This window comes from Felis catus, chromosome B1 (assembly GCF_018350175.1).
Source record: "Felis catus isolate Fca126 chromosome B1, F.catus_Fca126_mat1.0, whole genome shotgun sequence".
Lineage (NCBI taxonomy): Eukaryota > Metazoa > Chordata > Mammalia > Carnivora > Felidae > Felis > Felis catus.
The window spans coordinates 147046449-147068125 of record NC_058371.1 but is presented as its reverse complement, the minus strand read 5'-3'; the positions used below and the strand labels follow the sequence as shown (position 1 = coordinate 147068125).

At 37.4% G+C, this 21677-nt stretch overlaps 1 protein-coding gene and 1 pseudogene across 6 annotated transcripts in view; one reads left to right on the top strand and one right to left on the bottom strand.

The window, feature by feature from the left end:
- Nucleotides 1–21677, top strand: part of NPFFR2 (neuropeptide FF receptor 2) — a 364459-nt gene that overhangs the window by 179510 nt on the left and 163272 nt on the right. Inside the window, exon 3 of one of the 6 annotated variants that reach the window (XM_045056237.1) lies at nt 784–974. The exons of the other annotated variants lie outside the window; for them this stretch is intronic. The gene's annotated coding sequence lies outside the window, so the exon portion shown is untranslated. The remainder of the gene's footprint in view (nt 1–783; nt 975–21677) is intronic. 6 annotated transcript variants of the gene reach the window in all.
- Nucleotides 13249–15271, bottom strand: LOC101096061 (annotated as a pseudogene).

Here is a 21677-nt window from a genome sequence, read left to right as displayed (position 1 = left end):
CTGAACCTGATTTGCTTTCCTCTAAGAGGTAGAAAGAATAAAAATTGAGGTTGGAATAAATTATTGCAAAAACTAAAGAAAATTACAATAAATTGTGGCTACCGTTTTCTAATATTTTCCCCCTTTTTATCTCTTACGTTCACTATGTTCCATATATTATCTGAGTATCCAAGACCTTGACGTTAGCTGCAGTCTTGAATTCTTCTGGTCTCTTGGCTATTTTTTGACATTATTAGAATCATATTGAATTACATGCACCTTCCTCTTAATGTCTAGCTCAAAGTTTGTCTTGGGTAATACATAATCAAAAACATTGAGATAGATATTAACTATAAAGATAAACACTGTAAGCCCCTTATTTATTATCTAGAATATATCTCTAGGTCAAAGCCATTAGAGTTGCTTTATTCTGCCTGTTTTGTTCACAAAGACACAGATTCCTGCCCTCTGCTTACAAGTTCATATTTCTTTTTTTTTTTCTTTCTTCAAGTTCATATTTCTTTGTCCTTCTCGGCTTCTGGATGAGATTGTGATCTTCAGATATCTCTTACACTAACATTCATCCTTGTCCTACCAAAATTTAATTTGTAAAAAATTTTTTCAAGTACTTTTGTTTTATTATGACCAGAACTCCATTTACTCATTCATTCTTTTAGTGTTCTATTAGAGAGCTAGGGATGCTTAAGACTGGCTTTGAGATGAGATGAATGTTTGTGTTTCATATCATGTTCATTTCTTTGTGACCTGCAAACACTTTCACATCAACATTTCATTTATTCACAGGGGATATTATTATCACCATATTTTTTAATGGAAACTGAAGGCCAGAAAGTAGCAGTCATATACTCAAGGATATGAAGAGTGAGCAGCAGAATTGGGACTATATGCTATTCTCCTGCCTTTTCCACATCTTCACACCCAAACGCCAGATTTCTATGTACATAACAAGTCTCCAAAGCCTCAAAGATCTTGAGGTGAGTCATGCAAAAGAAGGCTAAAGCAAGACTCATCCTATTGAGGCAGTTTGGGTCCTCGGTGGCTAACTGCTTGGCCCACTATATTTTGCATACTTCTTTCTCTGTGATCACTTCCTTCTTATTAAAAGACTCTCCTCTTTTGGTTGATAATGTGCTGATTTCTGTTGCATGTCTTTTTATCTCTCTGTTTACTATTTTCTTTGATTTCCTTCTCTTGCCATCTCGAGCAATGAAGTGATAAATTTCAGATTAGGTTTTATATACGAAGTAGAAAACTTGTAGAATTATGGCAAAATCTGACAGACATACTTTGAAAGTGAAACTTATCTAGACAGATCACATTAACTTATATTCAGAGCAGGCAATTGTCTGTGGGAATATAACAATTCACATAATGAAGAGTTGTCCAGCCATTATTGATGGTAAGTTTCACATTTTCAATATTTGGTTATTCATTGACACAGGAAATGAAGTGAATTCCTCTGAGATCCTCTTCATGAAATCCATTGTCATGAGAGTTCCTGATTAAGGATTCATTCATTCATTCTCTCTCTCTCTCTCTCTCTCTCTCTCTCTCTCTCTCTCTCTCTCTCTCTCTCTCTTTAATTTCTAGTTTGAATCTTCCCAGAGTCACTTCTCCTACTATTCCATGATTGCCGAAGGTTTGATCAGCTTAGGGGGTCTCCTTTACTTACGACACCTGTCATCTGCTACAAATAATGGTATTGGAATGAGATCAACAGTTAGTGGTGGGGAATGGGAAGTGGCTCTCAGCAACTCCTTGTTAATGTTCTGTTCAAATGTGGTTTTTGGTCTTTTTTAAAAACCTAGTCTATGGCAATCCATTTCTTCCAGTGGTTCAGGCCAATTAGACTCTACTCTTTCCCCCATAAATCCAATCCTTCAACAAATCCTGTAGATTCAACTTCCAAAGTGTCCAGAGTCTGACCATGCATCACCATTTCCACTGCTATCATCTTGATTCTATCCTTCATCACATCTCCTATGTATTATTGCAACAGCCTCTATCCGGGGCTCAGCAGCCAGAGTATAAAATGTGAGTCAAAACATGTTCTACTCAAAACTTTTTAATGGCTCCTATAAGGATTTATAGGTTCTGGCCTCACTCTGAGTTTATCTTCTATCATTCTCTCCTTGCTCATTCCATTCAAGCCACATTAGCCTAGCTGTTTTCTCTTTAAGATATTTATATATACCTAGAGTCCTTTTTCCATGCATATCCATTTAGCTGGCTCCCTCATCTCCTGTATTTCTTTACTCATACTTAGCCATCTCAGTGAGACTTTCCTTGACCATTCAATTCAGAATTAAAACTCCATCCCCTACATTCCCTTTCTTTGCTTTGGCTTTCTCTTAACACTTACTACCACTAACGAATGTTTTCTGTATGTGTCTACTTACTGGCTTATTGTCTGTTTCCCCAAATGAATGTAAGCCATGAGAACAAGGATTTTTGTCAGTTTTATTCACTCTCTTATCCCCTAGAACTTACAGTCCTTATAAAATAATGGGAACTCAAAACAAACTAAAAAGGACAAAAATTTTATTGGATGTATTCAGTGAACATAAGAATATAATAAAGATGTACTTATTTTGCGATACTCTGTGATATTTTAAATAAATAGAATAATGTTAAAAGCAAACGTGTAGGAATATGTCTTCTATATCTTTTCTTCTTTCTATCTGACCACCCACTCATACGAGGCCCATGGTATGATTCAAAACAGTGGGGACTACAGCTAGAAACCAGCCTCTGGATAGCACACAGACCTATACTCTATTGACACATTGAGTTACCAGGACACACACAGTGATGGTAATTCAGGTTGGCAGAATATTGACTGTTTTTTTAAATGTGCCTTGCCCTGAACTGTCACTTTAAAGAGGAGACTGTCTTTGGGCTGTGACTTAGTAGACCTTTTACGAATGTCAATGCCTCTGTTAAAGTAATCAAGTTCTTAACCTTTGGTCTAGTGAAATATATTGATACTGTGGTCTTTTTATATATTTTATACCATATTAAACTTTGGATATATAATCTTTGCTACCACTTTCATTAAATATTAAAAATACACATATTAACAATATGATTACTCATAGTTTTGCCATGCATAGTTTGTATAGATTTTGTTTCCATTAAATTGTACTTTTCAATTGCTCAGTAGTAAATACTATAACTGTCAGTATAGTTTGGGATTATAAATGAAGATTAGAAATGTATTAGAAATGAAGATATAGGGGTGCCTGGTGGCTCAGTTGGTTGAGTGTCTGACTCTTGATTTTGATTCAGGTCTTGATCCCAGGGTCATTGGATCAAGCCCCATGTCAGGCTCCATGCTGAGTGTGGAGCCTGCTTGGGATTCCCTCCCTCCCTCCCTCCCTCCCTCCCTCCCTCCCTCTCTCTCTCTCTCTTTCTCTCTCTCTTTCTCTCTCTCTCTCTCCCCCTCTCTCTCCCCCTCCCTCCCTCCCCCTTCCCCCTCTGCCCCTTCCCCCTATTTTTCATGCTCTCTCTCTCTCTCAATAAAAAAAATAAAAATAAATTTAAAAAGGTAACTTATTTAAAAAATGAAATGAAGAATTTTTTTTCTCAAGTGAGTACATTGAGTTTTTATTCACGTTAGTTGTATCTTTAAAGCCACCAGAAGCTTATTTGTAGTTTTATTCCTTTGACCTTATAGTACTCATAATTTTCTAGCAAATTTATGTTGTTTGAATACTATATGATTAATTTTTATCCTAAATTTCTCTGGAACTCCGTCTGAAAAGAAAATGTTCCAAATTTTCTCATAATTATTATTACTATTTATTTCTTAGTCCTAAGAATGTACTCTATCTATGCTTTTTATTTTAGAAGAGTTTTTGATCTACAGAAAATTGTAAAGAGAGTAGGGAGTTTCCATGTTTCCTTTGTTTTTACCTAAGATCCCTTTTTTGTTTAGGTATCCCATCCAGGGTAAGTTACATTTAATTTTCATTAAGCTCTTCTTGGCTGTGACAATTTCCCAAAGTTCCTAGTTTTTGATAATTTTGACACTTCTGAGGAATGATGGCTATTCTGTAGAATGTCCCTCAATTGGGATTCATCTGTAGAATTTCCCTCATGATTATACTGATTACACTGAATTTGGGTTGGAATATAAAAATAAAAAGTTATTTTTACTGCATTATATCCAGGGTATATGATCACTGTTAATGTTGACCTTGATCACTTGGTAGAGGTAATATTTTTAAGGTTTGGCCACTATAAAATTACTGTTCCCTCAGCTCCTTTTCATACTGTATTCTCTGGAATGATATCCATGTACACAGCCCAAAAGTAAGGAGTAGGGAGCTATGATCCACCTCCTGGAGGATGATGAATGTACATTGATTATTTAGGATTCTGCATTAGAGATTTGCCTCTTCTTCCCCATGCATTTATTTATGCAATCTTTTAGATAAGTATGGACTCATGGATACTTGTTTTACATTTTGTGTTATAACACAGTTCTACTTTATTTTGTTCCTCAGATATTTCAGCTTTAGCTTTTAGAAGTTCTTTCACTTGCCTTCTGTGTTCTTTTGACATATACCGTTTGGTGTATGGTGTATGTGTTAGGACTTCCTTACTTTCTGAGACTACAAGATGCTATAGACTCATATATTTCCCACCTCAGTAGTAGAATCAGCCATTTCTACAAGGAACATTGCTTTTTTTATTGGAGATTTTTTTAAAACAATTTTTTAATTTAAGTCCAAGTTAGTTAACATATAGTGTAATAATGACTTCAGGAATAGAATTTAGTGATTCATCACTTACATATAACACCCAGTGCTCATCTGAACAAGTGCTCTCCTTAATGTCATTCACCAATTTAGCCCATTCCCCCCCCCCAACCAAACACCCCGCCAGCAACCCTGTTCTCTGTATTTAAGAGTCTCTTATGGTTTGTCTCCCTCTCTGTTTTCATCTTATTTTTTCTTCCCTTCCCGTATGTTCATCTGTTATATTTCTTAAATTCCACATATGAGTGAAGTTATATATTTGTCTTTCTCTGACTGACTTATTTTGCTTGGCATAATACACTCTAGTTCTATCCATGTTGTGGCAAATGGCAAGATTTCATTCTTTTGATCACCGAATAATATTCCATTGTATATATGTACCACATCTTCTTTATCCATTCATCAATTGATAGACATCTGGGCTCTTTCTATACTTTAGCTATTGTCAATAGTGCTGCTATAAACATTGGGGTGCATGTGCCATTTTGAATCAGAAATTTTTTATCCTTTGAATAAATACCTAGTAGTGCAATTGCTGGGTCATAGGGTATTTTTTTTATTTTTTGAGCAACCTCCATACTATTTTCCAGAGTGGCTGTACCAGTTTGCATTCCCACCAGCAGTGCAAAAGGGTTCCCCTTTGTCCACATCTTCGCCAACATCTGTGGTTGCCTGAGTTGTTAATTTTAGCCATCCTGACTGGTGTGAGGTGGTATCTCATTGTGATTTTGATGTGTATTTCCCTGATGATGAATGATGTTGAGCATCTTTTCATGTGTCTGTTAGCCATCTGGATGTCTTCTTTGGAGAAGTGTCTGTACATGTCTTTTGCCCACCTCTTCACTGGATTATTTGTTTTGGATGTTGAGTTTGATAAGGTCTTTATAGATTTTGGATATTAACCCTTTATCTGATATGTCATTTGGAAATATCTTCACCCATTTTGTCAGTTGCCTTTTAGTTTTGCTATTGTTTCCTTCACTGTGCAGAGCCTCTTATCTTGATGAGGTCCCAATAATTCATTTTTTGCTTTTGTTTCCCTTGCCTTTATTGGAATGGTTTTAGAAGCAAGGATCTGATAGTCACTAGGTGTGGGTGCTTGTAGGATCTTTCAATATAGGAAGGAACTGTATATGTGATACTAGCTGTATTTGCATATAACCATAAATATTTTTCTATATAATAATCTGTATCTGTATTAAGCTAAACATGAATTCACACAGATGTCTTCAACCTTAATAGTATATTTATTTGCACTGCTTTTCACCCCAGGAGTTCACAAGACCTCTGTACCAGGTGTACAACCAACTTACTGGATAATTGTGTGAATAAAAATATTCTCTTCATCATCTTCCCACTTCTGGGCTCCTTTGTTGATTTTTCTTGCACCTTAAATTTAATTGTTTGTTAAAAATACCTTTTGTGTGACCACACTCAGGTATCACCTCACGCCAGTCAGAGTGGCCAAAATGAACAAATCAGGAGACTATAGATGCTGGAGAGGATGTGGAGAAACGGGAACCCTCTTGCACTGTTGGTGGGAATGCAAATTGGTGCAGCCGCTCTGGAAAGCAGTGTGGAGGTTCCTCAGAAAATTAAAAATAGACCTACCCTATGACCCAGCAATAGCACTGCTAGGAATTTATCCAAGGGATACAGGAGTACTGATGCATAGGGCCACTTGTACCCCAATGTTCATAGCAGCAGTCTCAACAATAGACAAATTATGGAAAGAGCCTAAATGTCCATCAACTGATGAATGGATAAAGAAATTGTGGTTTATATACACAATGGAATTCTACGTGGCAATGAGAAAATATGAAATATGGCCTTTTGTAGCAACGTGGATGGAACTGGAGAGTGTGATGCTAAGTGAAATAAGCCATACAGAGAAAGACAGATACCATATGTTTTCACTCTTATGTGGATCCTGAGAAACTTAACAGGAACCCATGGGGGAAGGGAAGGAAAAAAAAAAAGAGGTTAGAGTGGGAGAGAACCAAAGCATAAGAGACTGTTAAAAACTGAGAACAAACTGAGGGTTGATGGGGGGTGGGAGGGAGGAGAGGGTGGGTGATGGGTATTGAGGAGGGCACCTTTTGGGATGAGCACTGGGTGTTGTATGGAAACCAATTTGTCAATAAATTTCATATGTATATAAAAAAATAAAAAATAAAATAAAAAATACCTTTTGTGTAAAAGAAACTGATATATGGTGCTTTTTTTGTGTGGACACCTGTGTCATCAGAGGATATGCACACCTGACTCTCATGAAACCACCTGCAGCAATCTCATTCCAAATGCAAGAGGCTAGGTTTTCAAGGTCTGGCTTTACCATTCTTTTATAATCAACTGTCCATCTCTTGTTTTCTCCTCCTTTCAGCCTAGGGTAATTTATCCTAAACTTGAATGTGGTGTGGTGATAACTTAGGTTTCACTTGTTAAACCTCAAATGTTTTGCCTAAGCCTTAATGTCTTCTTAATTCCACTCAGAGTCTAGGTTTTTTTTTTTTTTTAAATTCAGAAAGATTTGAATACTATACCCACTCTGGTGTATCCATGTTCAAGAGCAGTAGGTGAAGAATAGCCTAATAATAGTATGGACAAAAGTACAAAGTTGGAAAGGAAAAAAAAATAGTGGAAATGCATCGCCACACCATACATTTAGTTCTAGACTACAAATTCCAGTATTGCTATATCTCTTCTTTTCCTCCTTGACTTTTGTTTCCCATAGATTATTTTCCTCCTTGCTGCCAGTTAAATCCTTATTCTTACAAAGCCTTTTGTGTTTTGCCATGGTTTCCTGCCAAGTTCTCGGCAATATGGTCCAATTACCCAAGTCCTCTTCTCTTCCTCTGGTTGACCTATGTGAACCCTCCAGTATTACACGAAATGCTTGATAATCTGAAAACCAGCCCTGTGCATTCCTAACTCTGCTTTTGCTTTTACATTTTCTTTCTCCTGGTGTTAGTTTAACAGTTACTCTTTTGACCATCATTTCTCTCTCTCTTTTGTTTCTTTCTGATAGTTTCTAAGATGTTATAACTGAGGTGCTACATTTTACTATGTGTCAGAGAATTGTTTTTGTTTGGCACTAAATGTAACCTCTAAATACAAGGATGCTCTTGAGGTTTCTAAAGCAGCCTCAGTAAGTAGCTGATCTCCATCTCATGTGGGTTTTGAACAAGTTTCGAAGTAACAATTGAGGCCAAAATGTCATCTTTATTATAGGTAAAGGCCAACATGGAGGTCAATTAATTTTAGATTAGTCTGGTAGTGTGTGTGCTAATTACTGAACTCCAGAACTGACCACATTTTCCCTTTTAGGCCCAGACTAGTGGACCTCCCCAGATGAAGAGTCCCTCCTGATAGCAAGGGAGCAGAGTTGCTGACCTGAACATGCTTAGTGATTTTCCTCGAATATACTCAATAGATAAGTCATGGTACTTTGAGGTGGAGTGAATAAAGGGACAGAGATAGAAATAGTATTCTACTGATTTCTTCTCATTTGAAAGAGGGAAAACTATTCCTACTCTGTGTCCTTCTCTAAAACAGCAACAACAACCAAAACCAACCAACCAACCAAACACAAAAAACCCTCCAGTGTCTCTTCATTTCCAGAAAAATCTATCAAGCTATTTTTTTTTCATATATTGCTTCTTTCTAATTTCTACTTCTAGAGTGTCAGATATATATTGGAGCCTCTCAATTCCTTCCATATGTCTCAATTTGTGTGCTATTCGATATTACCCCTTTGTAATGCATTTAGGTAAATTCCTAATACTATTTCCTTACACATTTTGCTATTTGTTACATGTTGAATAAAAATTACTAGTTATGGAAAACACTTATGAATACATGTATCTTCTTCCTTATGAATACAAATTATATTTTTTGGTTAAGGGGAAGAAACATATGGCCACCTTCAGAAAAATACTCATTTTTGCATCCTTTCTTACAGCTTGTGGAGGTGAGGATATTGAATTTTGAATAATATAATGTAAGCAGAAGTCTATTGGGGGTTTTAGGGGAGATTTGTGTTTGTTAATAATGGAGTTGTTGTGCCTAATTTCATTGAGTTACTGAATCAATTTTAAGAAACCTATCTTTACACTTTGTGATGTGAAAGAAAATCTGGTTTCTTTATTGGCCAATGACCTTTTAACTTCTGTGAACTGTCTTTTAATATTCTTTGTCAAATTTTCTTTAAAAATTGTTTTTTTTTGTCTTATTGATAAGCAGATATCCTATATGCACTTGGGATACCAATTCTTTGTTAGTTTTATGCACTGCTGATAGTCTCACATTCTGCAGCTTGTGTTTCCATTTTCTATGTAGTATTTGTTCCAGAAACTTCAAATTTAATGTGGTTAAATATGCCAATAGTTTCCTTTTTATATAGGTCTTTTGTGATTATCTAAGAATATTTTATCCTGATGATGGACATAAATCTATTCTACAACTTTTTCCCTCAACTTTAAAGTTTTGCTTTTCTCTGGTTGTTAGGTTGTATAAAATTAATATTTGTGTTTGGTGTGAGGTAAGGTTTATTTTTGGGCTCTCTGTTCTGTTCTAATGATCATTTTGTCTATTTGTACAAGAATATCGCTTCAAATACTATTTATAGTTTTATACTATTAAATACTATTTATAGATTTATAGTTAGGCTTGATCATCTTCAAAAAACTTTCTTGTCTCTATTGGGCTTTTTATGCTTCCGTATGAATTAAGATCATCTGCTATAGGGGTGCCTGGGTGGCTCAGTCAGTTAGGCATCCGACTTCCACTCAGATCATGATCTCACAGTTTGTGAGTTCAAGCCCCATATAGAGCTCTGTGCTGACAGCTTAGAGCCTGGAGCCTGGAGCCTGCTTTGGATTCTGTGTTTCCTCCTCTCTCTGCCCCTCCCATGCTCATTCTCGTCTTTCTCTGTCTCTCAATAATAAATAAACATTAAATTTGTTTTTTCTTAAAGATCATCTGTTATAAATTCATGTAAAGCTTTGTTGGTCATTTTATTGAAATTGCCCTGATTTCAGAGGTTGATTTGAGAGAATTAGGTTTTATAATATTGAGTCTTCTGTAAGCATGGTATCTCTCTCCATTTATTAAGATGTTTTTTGTTCTTCAGTAATTTTGGTTAATATTTTTGTAGACGTTTCAAACCTTTTTGTGTGATTTTATTCTACTTTGATTTTATTCCAACAAAATGGGCAATATTTTTATTGCTTGCTATTGATAATGGGTACTTTTTATATTTCATTTTAAATATGTGCTACTTTTATAGATGAATGCTATTTAGTTTCCTACGTTGATCTTGTATTCAGAGCTCTTAACAGATACTCTTACTCTAATATTTGGTCCCTTGAGTGTCTTTGATTTTATATATAGACAATTGTACACATTAGTTTTAAGTTCTGCTACATGCTAAGATTATACTGCAGTGGCTAAAAAAATGAAAGGATGTATTTGCAATAAGGAGCCTGGAGGGAGACAGTCTAGGGCTGTGATAGTGGCTCAGTGGTTTCATTGAGGACCAGACTCTCTTAACTTCATGTTTGCTCGTTGTGACAGTATTGCTTTCATCCTCATTATTACAAGATGACCACTGTCCCATGAGGCATAAAGTGAGCATTTGAGTCAGTAAGACGACAGAAGAATGAAAGGACAACAAACTGGCTTGGGCCCTAGGACCCTTACCCTTCTTCAACCTGGAGGGACTGGACTTAAGCAGAATTCTCTATAAGACCTTTTCTTTCCTTCAGTATTAGGAAATACTTTCTTGCCCTGTTGCAGGCAACTCACTTTCCCAGGCAACACCCAAATAACAGTTTCTTCCAAGTCCAGATCACCTGGTGTCCAAATGGATTAATTATCCTTCAAAGATTAGGGTTGCTCTTACATTGAGCCCTTGTCCCTATGGAAAAGGAGATCTAAAAAGAAGATAGACTCAGTACAAATACAGAAAGTAAAAATGTGGGATCTTTATCCTTTCCTTTCTGCTAATGCATCCAGTTGCTCTCTAGTTATTGACTGACTTTGTATCTAGCAACGTTGGTAAACTCTCCTATTCCAATATATTTTTTGTAATTTTTTTGTTATGTCATCTGTAAATTATGACATGTTTATTTCTTGAATTATTTTTATGCTCTTTAATTTTTCTTTAAAAAAAATTTAGTGTTTATTTTTGAGATAGACAGAGAGTGAGCATGAGTTGGGGAGGGGGAGAGAGAGACACACACACATAGACTCTGAAGCAGGCTCCAGGCTCTGAGTGTCAGCACAGAGCCTAATGGGGGGGCTTGAGCTCATGAACCATGAGATCATGACCTTAGCCTAAGTCAGCGCTTAACCAACTGAGCCACCAGGTGCCCCTTTAATTCCTTTTTCTAATCTTACTAAGTTGGCTAGGATCTCCAGTATAGTAATAGAATTAAAAGCTGGATCCTTGCCGATACTGATTTTTACTATTGAATACAGTGTTTATGGCAGTTTTTTGTGAACACCCTTGATCATGTAGAGAGCTTTCTTCTTGTCTAAGTTTATAAATAGTTGTGCTTATTAATGTTGAATTTTATTAAATGGGATTTGCAAGTTTTGACATGATTATGACCTTTCTACTTCTGTTTGATAATTCAAATTTATATTCCTTATAAAAACACAAATTGCTATGATGTATTATCTCTTTTATATGTTGCTGGCTTCAGTTTTTAAATATTTTATTTAGATAGGTCTAAGACTATGAATGAAACTGGCTTATAGCTTTATTATCTTGTACCACTTATGCTATCATTTATGGTTATAGCAGTATATTATTAGAATTGATTAATATTTCTTTTTTGTATTCCATAAAAGAGTGTTAAGTTTGGAGTTAAGGGGCACCTGGATGGCTTAGTCAGTTAAGCGTCTGACTTTGGCTCAGGTCATGATCTCCCAGTTTGTGGGTTTGAGTCCCGTGTCAGGCTCTGTGCTGACAGCTCAGAGCCTGGAGCCTGCTTCGGATTCTGTGTCTCCTCTCTCTGCCCCTCCCCTGCTTGCACTCTGTCTCTGTCTCTCTCTCTCTCTCAAAAATAAATAAACATTAAAAACAATTTTTTAAAATTTGGAGTTAAGAGTTTCTTGATTTTTTAGTCAAATTTGTCTGTAGAACAATTTGGGCTGTTATTTTATTAGTTACTAATAAAATAACTTCAGTTTTAAGGCATTTCTTATAAGAAATTATGTTCTGTTGACCTTTTCAAAGTTATTTGAATATTAATTACATATTTGTTTTCTCTACAAACTTCTTGTTAGTACACATTTTTGAATTTTCAAAATGGGATCATGGGGTATGCATTGTTGCACATTGCTTCTTTCCCACGTTAGGTGTATAAGACTCATTCATGTTGACACAGTGCAGATTAGTTTTGATATATGTTGTTTTCCTTACATTATAAGGTAAAATATTTCCTCTTAATTTCCGTTAAGAATTTTCTTAATTCAAACGCATGGCTATCATCTAGGTATATTTGCATTACTGAATTTTAGTAAAATTGCATTATGTTCAGAAAGCATGCATTGAGTGATTTCATCCTTTTAAATTTGTTACTTTGCTTTATGTCCTATTCAAGGTCAGTTTTTATAAAAAGTTCCTCTTATGGTTGAAAAGAATGTATATACTGCAGTTATTGATGTGATATATATATGTAACATTGTATTATGATTCAGTATGTTAATTCATAACATATGTTAATTCATATTTACAAAATCTTATCTTTGAAGCCTATTCCATCAATAACTAAAAATGGTTTATTAAAATATAGCCACTTTAAGTACAGATCTATTTCTCCCTTCACTTTTGTCAATTTTGTTTTTATCAGTTTTCATAGATTTTGTTTCTCATTTATTTAGAAGAGGTTTTATTAGGTGCCTACAAATTTAAAATAATTAAATCTTCCTGGTCCATAGGACTATTTACCTTTAAAAAATAAATACTGTAAACTCACCAATTTTAACATATCTGATTTGCTACAATCCACTGCAGTTATTCTCTTTTCCCCCAGTTGATCTTGGTGAAAGTGTTTGTCCCTTGCTTTGTACTTTATCTCACCTGGATGTGGTAGAGCTATTTCTTTTTTAATGTTAAATTTTATGTTGAAAAATAATATGCATCTAAAGGTGTACAAATTATAAGTACACATTTCGCCAGCTTATCATAAGGTTAAGCTCACCTGTGTAACTAGCATCCAGATCAAGAAAGAGAATTTTAGCAGCATTCCAGAAGCTCCCTCATATCCTCATATGCTCACATATCAATAGTGCTCCAAGAACAACTTGTCCTGACTTCTAACACTATAGGTTACCTTATTTTTTGCAGTTTAATTGCTCTGTGCATCTGTACATTTATTAGCTAGTATTAATGCAGCAAATAGGAAACGAAAGCTCACAAACACTCTACAGAGTTTCACAAGACACATGGCAGGGGGAAAAAGTAACTTAAGAAGGATCAAAGTATCCTAGGGTCTTCATGGATGCATTCCTGGGGAGATAGGGGTCTCATTCCTGGATAGGGCATGCCTACTGGCATCCCTCGAGCAGAGGGAAGCTTGTTGGTGGGCCCATGGGTGGGTCTCATATCAGGTGGAGGAACCATAATGTCTGGAGGTGGTATTGCTTGACCAAAGAAATGGGTGGTGTCCCCCATCCTGGTGGATACTGAGCTGGGGCTCCAACAATGCTGCCAGTAGTAGCAACAAGAGTAGCTGCTATAGTGCCTCTTCCCTGTGGAAGGCCCCCAACCCCTCGGACAGGCCCTGCTAATCCAGCAGGAGCCCGGGGAACTGGAACACCAGCTGGCATTCCTCTGCCAGATCTTCTGCCAACCTCAGGGCCTCCTGCAACTCCAGCAATGGTACCTGAGAAATGCCTTTGGGCATTTGGGTACCTTTGGTGGGGGGTGGTCCTTCCACAGTCATGGAAACCAAGTTCTCCCCACACAGCAACACCAGACCCAAGATCCGCTTTTCTTCACGCTCCAGATGCTTCACATTCTTTGGCTTGATCTTCCTGAATTCATCACAATCACAGAGGATCAGGTTCATATGCTTGTCAAAAGCCTTAAAGGTGCCAATGAAGATTTGGCCATCTTGCAGGATACATCTCATTCTATGGTCAATGTGCTGCTGCAACTCGCTTTCCCACAGTCGTAGTTGGTGTTCCAAAACAGCACCAAATCCAATGTCGATTTCAGGATCCTTAATACCTACAGCTTAGTGAAGACTGCAGATAAAGGTATGATGCAGGCACTACCACAACCAATGCAAGTTGGGACAGAAGCTTCAAACAGTTGATAGTACCTGGTGTTTCATGTGGAAATCAGCTACCTGGATGTTCCAATATGACTGTAACCATCTCTTACTGTCTCAGATGAGAATGCTTGTCTCAGTTCTGGCTGGAAACTTGCCATGGGTACTTGCTGCTGAGATCCCCTTGGGTAAAGCTGACCCTCTTGGTTGCTTAGTGAGGCTGTCCTTCTATGTTTGACTTGGACTTCCACCTCTGGTACATCCTGTGCTTTTCTGTGGTCTGTCTCCAGTGTAGGCAGTCCCTGATTGGCTCCCTGGCTTACACTGTTGGCTGCTCCTCAGAACAGACCGTCAGGCATCTCCGGAGATGACTCCACCTTGCTGCTGTAGGTTACTTTTGCCACCAGCTGTTTAGGGCCACAAACTCCAGCTAACCACGAAACTTGGGCTCCCTGTTAGTGCCAAGGAAGGAGGATAGCTCATACCTAGCCATGAACACTGATATGGTAAATCCTGCAACCTGCTTCTATCACTGAATACCAGTAACTGTTAGTCATGGACACCAGCCCCTGATCACACCTGGATAGGCTGGAGATGTCAGGAGGAACATTCTCTTACGTTGTATTGATGTTCTATCACAATCCATGAGAACACCAGAGTAATGATTAGAGTTTTGTTAATGAGCTATCTTGAAGCGCCATGGCCCAAGCATCAGGATCCCCCTGCTGGAGTCTGATGACTGGTTTTGCCAGGTTGCTCTGCACCTGCCAATCTTGTGATGGGCAATGGAGGCCACGCAAGCCTGCTACTGATCCTGACTTCCTGAGTTTTTCCCCCAATGAATGCTAGCCCAGCAAGCCTCATGTACCTGCCATCTGGTCATTTGTGCTTATTTGTTGACATAACTAACTTATTGCTGCTGGAAAAATGATCTAAAACTGTTAAAGATCCTACTGGGATATTGATTAGTAAATCCCTCTTTACAGTGTACAACAAGGCTGAATAATCATGGCTTGGCATTACCAGCCCTGTAGGGATTTGGGGCTCTGACAGAGGTGCTCATGGAAACAGCAGGTGGTTTGGCTCAGTTCCTAAGAGGCCGACTGTGTGCTGTCTGCCTGTCTAGCCCCTGTCAGTATCATAGAGATTTGGGGAGAATTTTTACCTTTTAACATATTGTGGGCTTGCCTTGCTTCTGGCTTCCTCCTGTGTCTGTTCCACCATTTCTTGCTGTGATATTTTGGTTCTTTTCACCTTCCAGAAGCCAAATTCCTTACTTTCTGCTTCTGTACTAACACTCCAGTAAAGCCACAGTTTAGCTCCTGCCAGGCCACGTTACTATGTTTATTTTTTTTTTATCTCATTTATCCAACATTTTCATCTGTTTGTAACAGACATAGTTTTAATATTCCATGTTGATCTCCTTGGAATTTTAAGCATACTTATTTTAAAGTCTCATTTATTTTCTATTACTTGAGTTTTGTGAGCCGCAATTATTTATTTTGTTGCCTGATCAGATTTCCTTGTATGATTTAGAATTTTAATTTGGTCTTCAGTGGGAAGTTGGCCACTTATTTTTTTTATACTCTGTATATTCACCCTTCCCTGTCCAGTAATTCTGTTGCTGTCCTCATCAGTCTTCTGAGACCATCGCCTAGAGTAGGCTTTATATCAGTGGCTTAAGACTTCCATCCTACCTAATACAGACACAGATGGTTACACACAGAAATACTTATGTGTGTATAGTATATGTATACTATACATAAAAGCACATATGTAGAGCATTTTAGGGTTTGTGTGTACATGTATATTTTATGTATATCATGTATATGTTAGTAGACATACATGTGTTTCCTATCTCTGTCAACTGGAAAAGCCTGATGTGCCAATAACAACTCAGAACTTGGTTTCTAATATTCTCCAATAAAAGAAACCTGGGCTCCTTAGAGAAAAGTCTCATTCTAAAACTGGGGCAGGAAATATACAAGATGAACTGGAGTACCCTAGAGTATCTGCAAGTCAGGAAGTTCTCAAAGCCCTTATTGAGAGACATATGTCAAAGGTATATGAGAGCCAAACAAAAGAGTTCCTGATGGCCAGAGCTAGAGCAATCTGAGAAAAAAAAACGTAAAGTAGCACTGGATTATAACCCAAAGTATAAAATATTCTGCTATAAATAAATGATTCATAAAGGAATGAAATGGGGAAGAGGCAAATCTGTGCAGAAAAATTCCAGATTTAAGTAAATGTTTTCTCTTAAGGAGATGGTACCTGACATCCCACCCTTTATGTGTAGGCCATACATAGTGACTTCCTTCCTAAGAGTACAATATGGGAAAGGGAAAAAGAACAAGCCTGTAGCAGAGAGATCTGGCAAACACTGCCTCAACCAGGTGGTTAATGTTAATATCAAGAGTAAGTCATCTTAGTATTAGGTAGGCTTCATATAATGATGAAAATGGTACTTACCCACTGTGGTCTTCCTTTCAAAAAACCATAACTCCAGTCTAATGATTAGAAGGACATCAGACAAGTCTCGATAGAAGGCATCCTACAAAATACCTAACCAGTAGCCTTCAAATCTATTAAGATCATCAAAAGCAAGGAAAGTGGAGAAACTATCACAGCTAAGAGGAGCCTATGGAGATATGGCAACTAAATGTAATGTGATATTATGAGTGGGACTCTCAACAGGAAAAGGATGTTAGATAAAAACTAAAGAAATGCGAGTAAAGTATGGAGATTAATTATGAATATTGATTTATTATAAAAAATATAGCCTACTGATGTTAGATGTTAATAGTAGGAGTAATTGGATGTGGGTTATATGGGAACTCACATACTATCTTCTCTATTTTTTTTTAAATGTATTTATTTTGAGAGAGACAGAGAGAATGTGAGCAGGGGAGGGCAGAGAGAGCGTGAGAATCCCAAGCAGGTTCTTCAGGGTCAGCACAGAATCTGACATGGAGTTCAAACCCATGAAACTGTGAAATCGGGACCTGAGCTGAAATCAAGAATGAAATGCTTAACTGACTGAACCGCCCGGGTGCCCCTATATTCTCAGTCTTTCTTTAAATTTGAAAGTGTTCTAAATAAGTCTATTTTGAAAAATTACCTGATTTTTTCAGTTGTGGTCTACGATGGATTTGCTATTCTTTCCTTTTCATCTATACGTCTATCCTAAGGCTAATACCATAGGGAATTGGTACAGAGTATTGAAATCAAGTAGTATAGTCATGTAGGTATAGCCTAAAACTCTTGTTTTTCAAAATTATTATCATCTACTCCATATTCTTTGTATTTCTTTATAACATTTAAAATTATCTCGCCAAATTCTATTAGAAGCCTACTGAAATCATGGCTGAGATTATAACGAATCTATAATCAGTTTGGAAAGAACTGATGAGATTACTTATACAGTATCTCTAATTCAGGGACAACAATATATCTCCATTTATTTGGGTTTTATTTTCATTTCTCTCTGCCTGTTGTGGGGAGAGAATTCTTCTTTTACCCTCAAGGTCTTTCAGTTGGACTAAGAATTAAATTTACATGAGACAGGTTAAGAGGAGGAAAAAACATGAAGTTTTATTATGTGTGCACAGTGGCCCGATAATTGGACCTAAGGAAATAACCAAGGCAGGCAGTTTTTATACATTTTGGATAAAGAGACCATGAATCTGTGAGAATTTCTAGGATAAGTAAATCAGATGTTTAGGACCTTTAATGAGTAAGGAATTCTAAACAGAATTTGGGCTGAGGTAGCAGGTGATTAAATAAGGTTTGTGTTTACAATTTTCTCAGCTTTAAAGTCTCTATCTCTGGTGATAAGGATGTCTTTTTACTTCGTAGTATAGGGAGGATGTTTTTCATATGGGAGATCTGCTTCCTGCTTTCAGGGAGACAGAGGAGGAGCTTGGGTGGTTTTGCATGGGTTGTTTCTTATTTAATCAATATGCCAATGTGGCACATTTTTGGGGCAGCCTGCCTTTGGTTCCTACACGATGTCCGTAATTTTTTCTAATGCATGTCTTTCATGTCTTTTGTTCAGTGCATTTCTAAGTAATTTTCAAACCATTATGAGATAGATTTTAAAATTTTTATTTTTCAACTGTTAGTATGTAAGAATACAATTGATTTTTGTACATTGAACTTATATCCTGACACCTTACTAAATTTGTTTACTGTAGCCTCTTGTAGATTGCTCAGGATTTTTCTCACAATCATGTCATCTGCTAATAAAGACAGTTTTATTTTTTCTAAAATATTTCTAGCTAGGGGGCTCTTTAATTTTTCCATTCTACTCTCAGTTTTCTGAACTTAGGGAGTTTATTTTCTGCTCTATGCCCTGCTTCCAGGCTTCAGGGACCACTGAGGGACGTGCATGTGGTTAAGACCTGGAGCACATACAGGCCTCTTCCTCAGTTCTTCTGCTCCTCTGTTTTCAGTGGGCTGCTCGCTTGCACTTTGGATTTCAGTGCACTCTTTCTCAGCTTTCGTGTCTTTCTACCAGCCTGCAGCATATTCCAGGACAGTCCAAGGGAAAGAGGCTGCATGTGTGTCTGCAGATTTACTGAATTGCTGGGGCTCCTCAAGGAATCTAATACATATGGCAGCCACTAAAAGCACACTCTACATTTGACCAGTTAACTTCTATGTGAAGATTTCTATGGCGTATTTCTACAGCTCTGGCAGAAATAAAAACATTCATGTTTCTTTCCTTCTAGAGAAGACTCTTTGCTGTTTGGAATCTGTATATATTTCTTTGTATCATCAGGGCTATAAATGGAAAAAAAAAACCTGTGACGTTGTAGCATATCATACTCTTATTGCTAGGGTGAAAGCAACAGGCCCTTGCAACTTTCTACATTGTAACAGGGGATTAAAATCCTCATAGGGATTTTAATTGGTACAGTGAATTGCTAACATAAAACAGAACCAAACTTTTAGAATTGTGCTTGGAACATTGCAAAGGCCCAGTAAATACTATCAATCAGATACCAGATTGGAAAAGTCTTCTCTTCTTTTAATATTCTTCTAGCCATGTGCTAGATTACTTTTTAGTGGGGTGCGTAGGTGTGTGTGTGTGTGTGTGTGTGTGTGAGAGAGAGAGAGAGAGAGAGAGAGAGAGAGAGAGATTTTGCTACACTTTAACATGAAATAAACTGATAGGTTTCACAAAAACAAAAGAAAAATGATGAACTGAGTGTGAATTTGCCCTAAGGCATACCCATGGGTCAACCCAATTCATAATTTAATCATACCAAAGTTTTGGTTATAATTTTCTTATAAACTGCATTTTTAAAGAACAGTTTTAGATTTATGGAAAATTATTTGAGGGTAGCATAGAAAGTTCCCATACCAATACTTACATTTGTATGATTAATGAACCAATATTATTATTGACTAAAGTCCATATTTTATTTATATTTCCTTAGTTTTTACCTAATGTCCTTTTCCACAGTCCCATCCATATTACCAATGTAATAAATTATGTTCAATCATTTGACTTAATTTTTAATAAATTTAATTTCATAATAAGCATTATTTAGTAAGGTTACTTAGAACAAAGTTACTAAAAAGCAGGATTTGCCTGTTAAAAATTTCTCTAAGAATTGTAAATTTATAACTTCATAAACCTTGGTCTACTGTGTCAAGGAAATTTCTTCTTTGACAAAGAATTTGTGACTGTGGTTGGTGTCAGTTGCTACTCTGATAACATCCTGGGAAATGTGCATCCTCTCATGTGTGGCCTGTCGCCTGTTCACAGCCCAGACTCTCCTGCCCAAATTTGACCAGATCGGTTCTCCCCAGACTTCACACAATTAGGCTCTGTTGCCAGTTTACAGGATTTGGGTGCGTATACCACCGTGGTATAGGGTAGAACAATATGTGTTACAGAAATGAGGGGAGACAGCTCATCACCGCATAGGCTTCTAGAAACTTTTTCTCAAAAATGCACCTTCAGCCTGTAATCGTCTCTAGTTCTCTAGTATGTGTCTGTGCTTTGTGGGGATCAACATTAGGCTGCCTGTCAGTCTGGATTCCTGGGTTGTGCAGCACATAGGGAGGGCACATTGGAAACTGGTTACCTGCAACTTTCTCACTCTACTCGTTCTGAGTTGTCAGCCTCATAAATATTCCTGTAGGCAGATGGAATCCAAATTTCAGTTCAGCACTTCGATATGTATTCATATATCTCTGGCTTCCTCAACTCACTTTATTTCATTTGTGAAATAAATTTTCATCTGTTTTGCACCTTCAAAAATTTTAAATTCCTCGATAACTCCAAAGTCCCATTCCATTTTTACCATGAGTTTGTTGTCAACGTGTTTTCAAAATTATGACATGGATATATAGAAAATGGCATGGATAGGGCGCCTGGGTGGCGCAGTCGGTTAAGCGTCCGACTTCAGCCAGGTCACGATCTCACGGTCCGTGGGTTCGAGCCCCGCGTCGGGCTCTGGGCTGATGGCTCAGAGCCTGGAGCCTGTTTCCGATTCTGTGTCTCCCTCTCTCTCTGCCCCTCCCCCGTTCATGCTCTGTCTCGCTCTGTCCCAAAAATAAATAAAAACCGTTGAAAAAAAAATTAAAAAAAAAAAAAAAGAAAATGGCATGGATTTTTGTTTAGGTATTTAACAAATGACTACCTTAAAAACTTAAAGTTTTCTTACTATGTATACTTCTTTAGATAATAATCATATCTTGTGAAAATATTTTTCAAAATCTATTTTTCTTGTAATATTGAAGAGACAGTATTTCTCTTTTTTATTTAAAAAAAATTTTTAGGGGCGCCTGGGTGGCGCAGTCGGTTAAGCGTCCGACTTCAGCCAGGTCACGATCTCACGGTCTGTGAGTTCGAGCCCCGCATTGGGCTCTGGGCTGACGGCTCAGAGCCTGGAGCCTGCTTCGGATTCTGTGTCTCCTTCTCTCTCTGCACCCCCCCTCCATGCTCTGTATCTCTCTGTCCCAAAAATAAATAAACATTGAAAAAAAAATTAAAAAAAAATTTTTTTTAATGTTTATTTATTTTTGAAGGAGAGAGAGACAGAGCGTGAGCGGAGGGGGGGTGCAGAGAGAGAAGGAGACACAGAATCCGAAGCAGGCTCCAGGCTCTGAGCCGTCAGCCCAGAGCCCAATGCGGGGCTCGAACTCACAGACCGTGAGATCGTGACCTGGCTGAAGTCGGACGCTTAACCGACTGCGCCACCCAGGCGCCCCTAAGACACGGTGTTTCTAAATACAGTTAGAAACATGAAAATAGATACTCGAGTCTTTTTTACATTAGTGGGACGGTCTTTTTTAATTTTAGTATACACGTAGGGTTGAATTTTGCTTTGAGATGATGTATTATCATATTCAGTACATAGCTTATATTTTAACTTAACCAAGATATTTTTAAATGAGTGAATATTGAATATTGCCAAACATCCATTTATTTAAAAATTTCTTATCAGTATCTATTGAGATGCTTTGTGTGTATAAATTTTTTCTCTTTTGAATATATTTGGTTTAGGGTGTCTCAGTGGTTCATTTGGTTAAGTGTCTGACTCTTGATTTCAGCTCAGGTAATGATCTCGTGGTTCATGAGTTTTGAGCCCCACATCAGGTTCCATGCTGGCAGTGC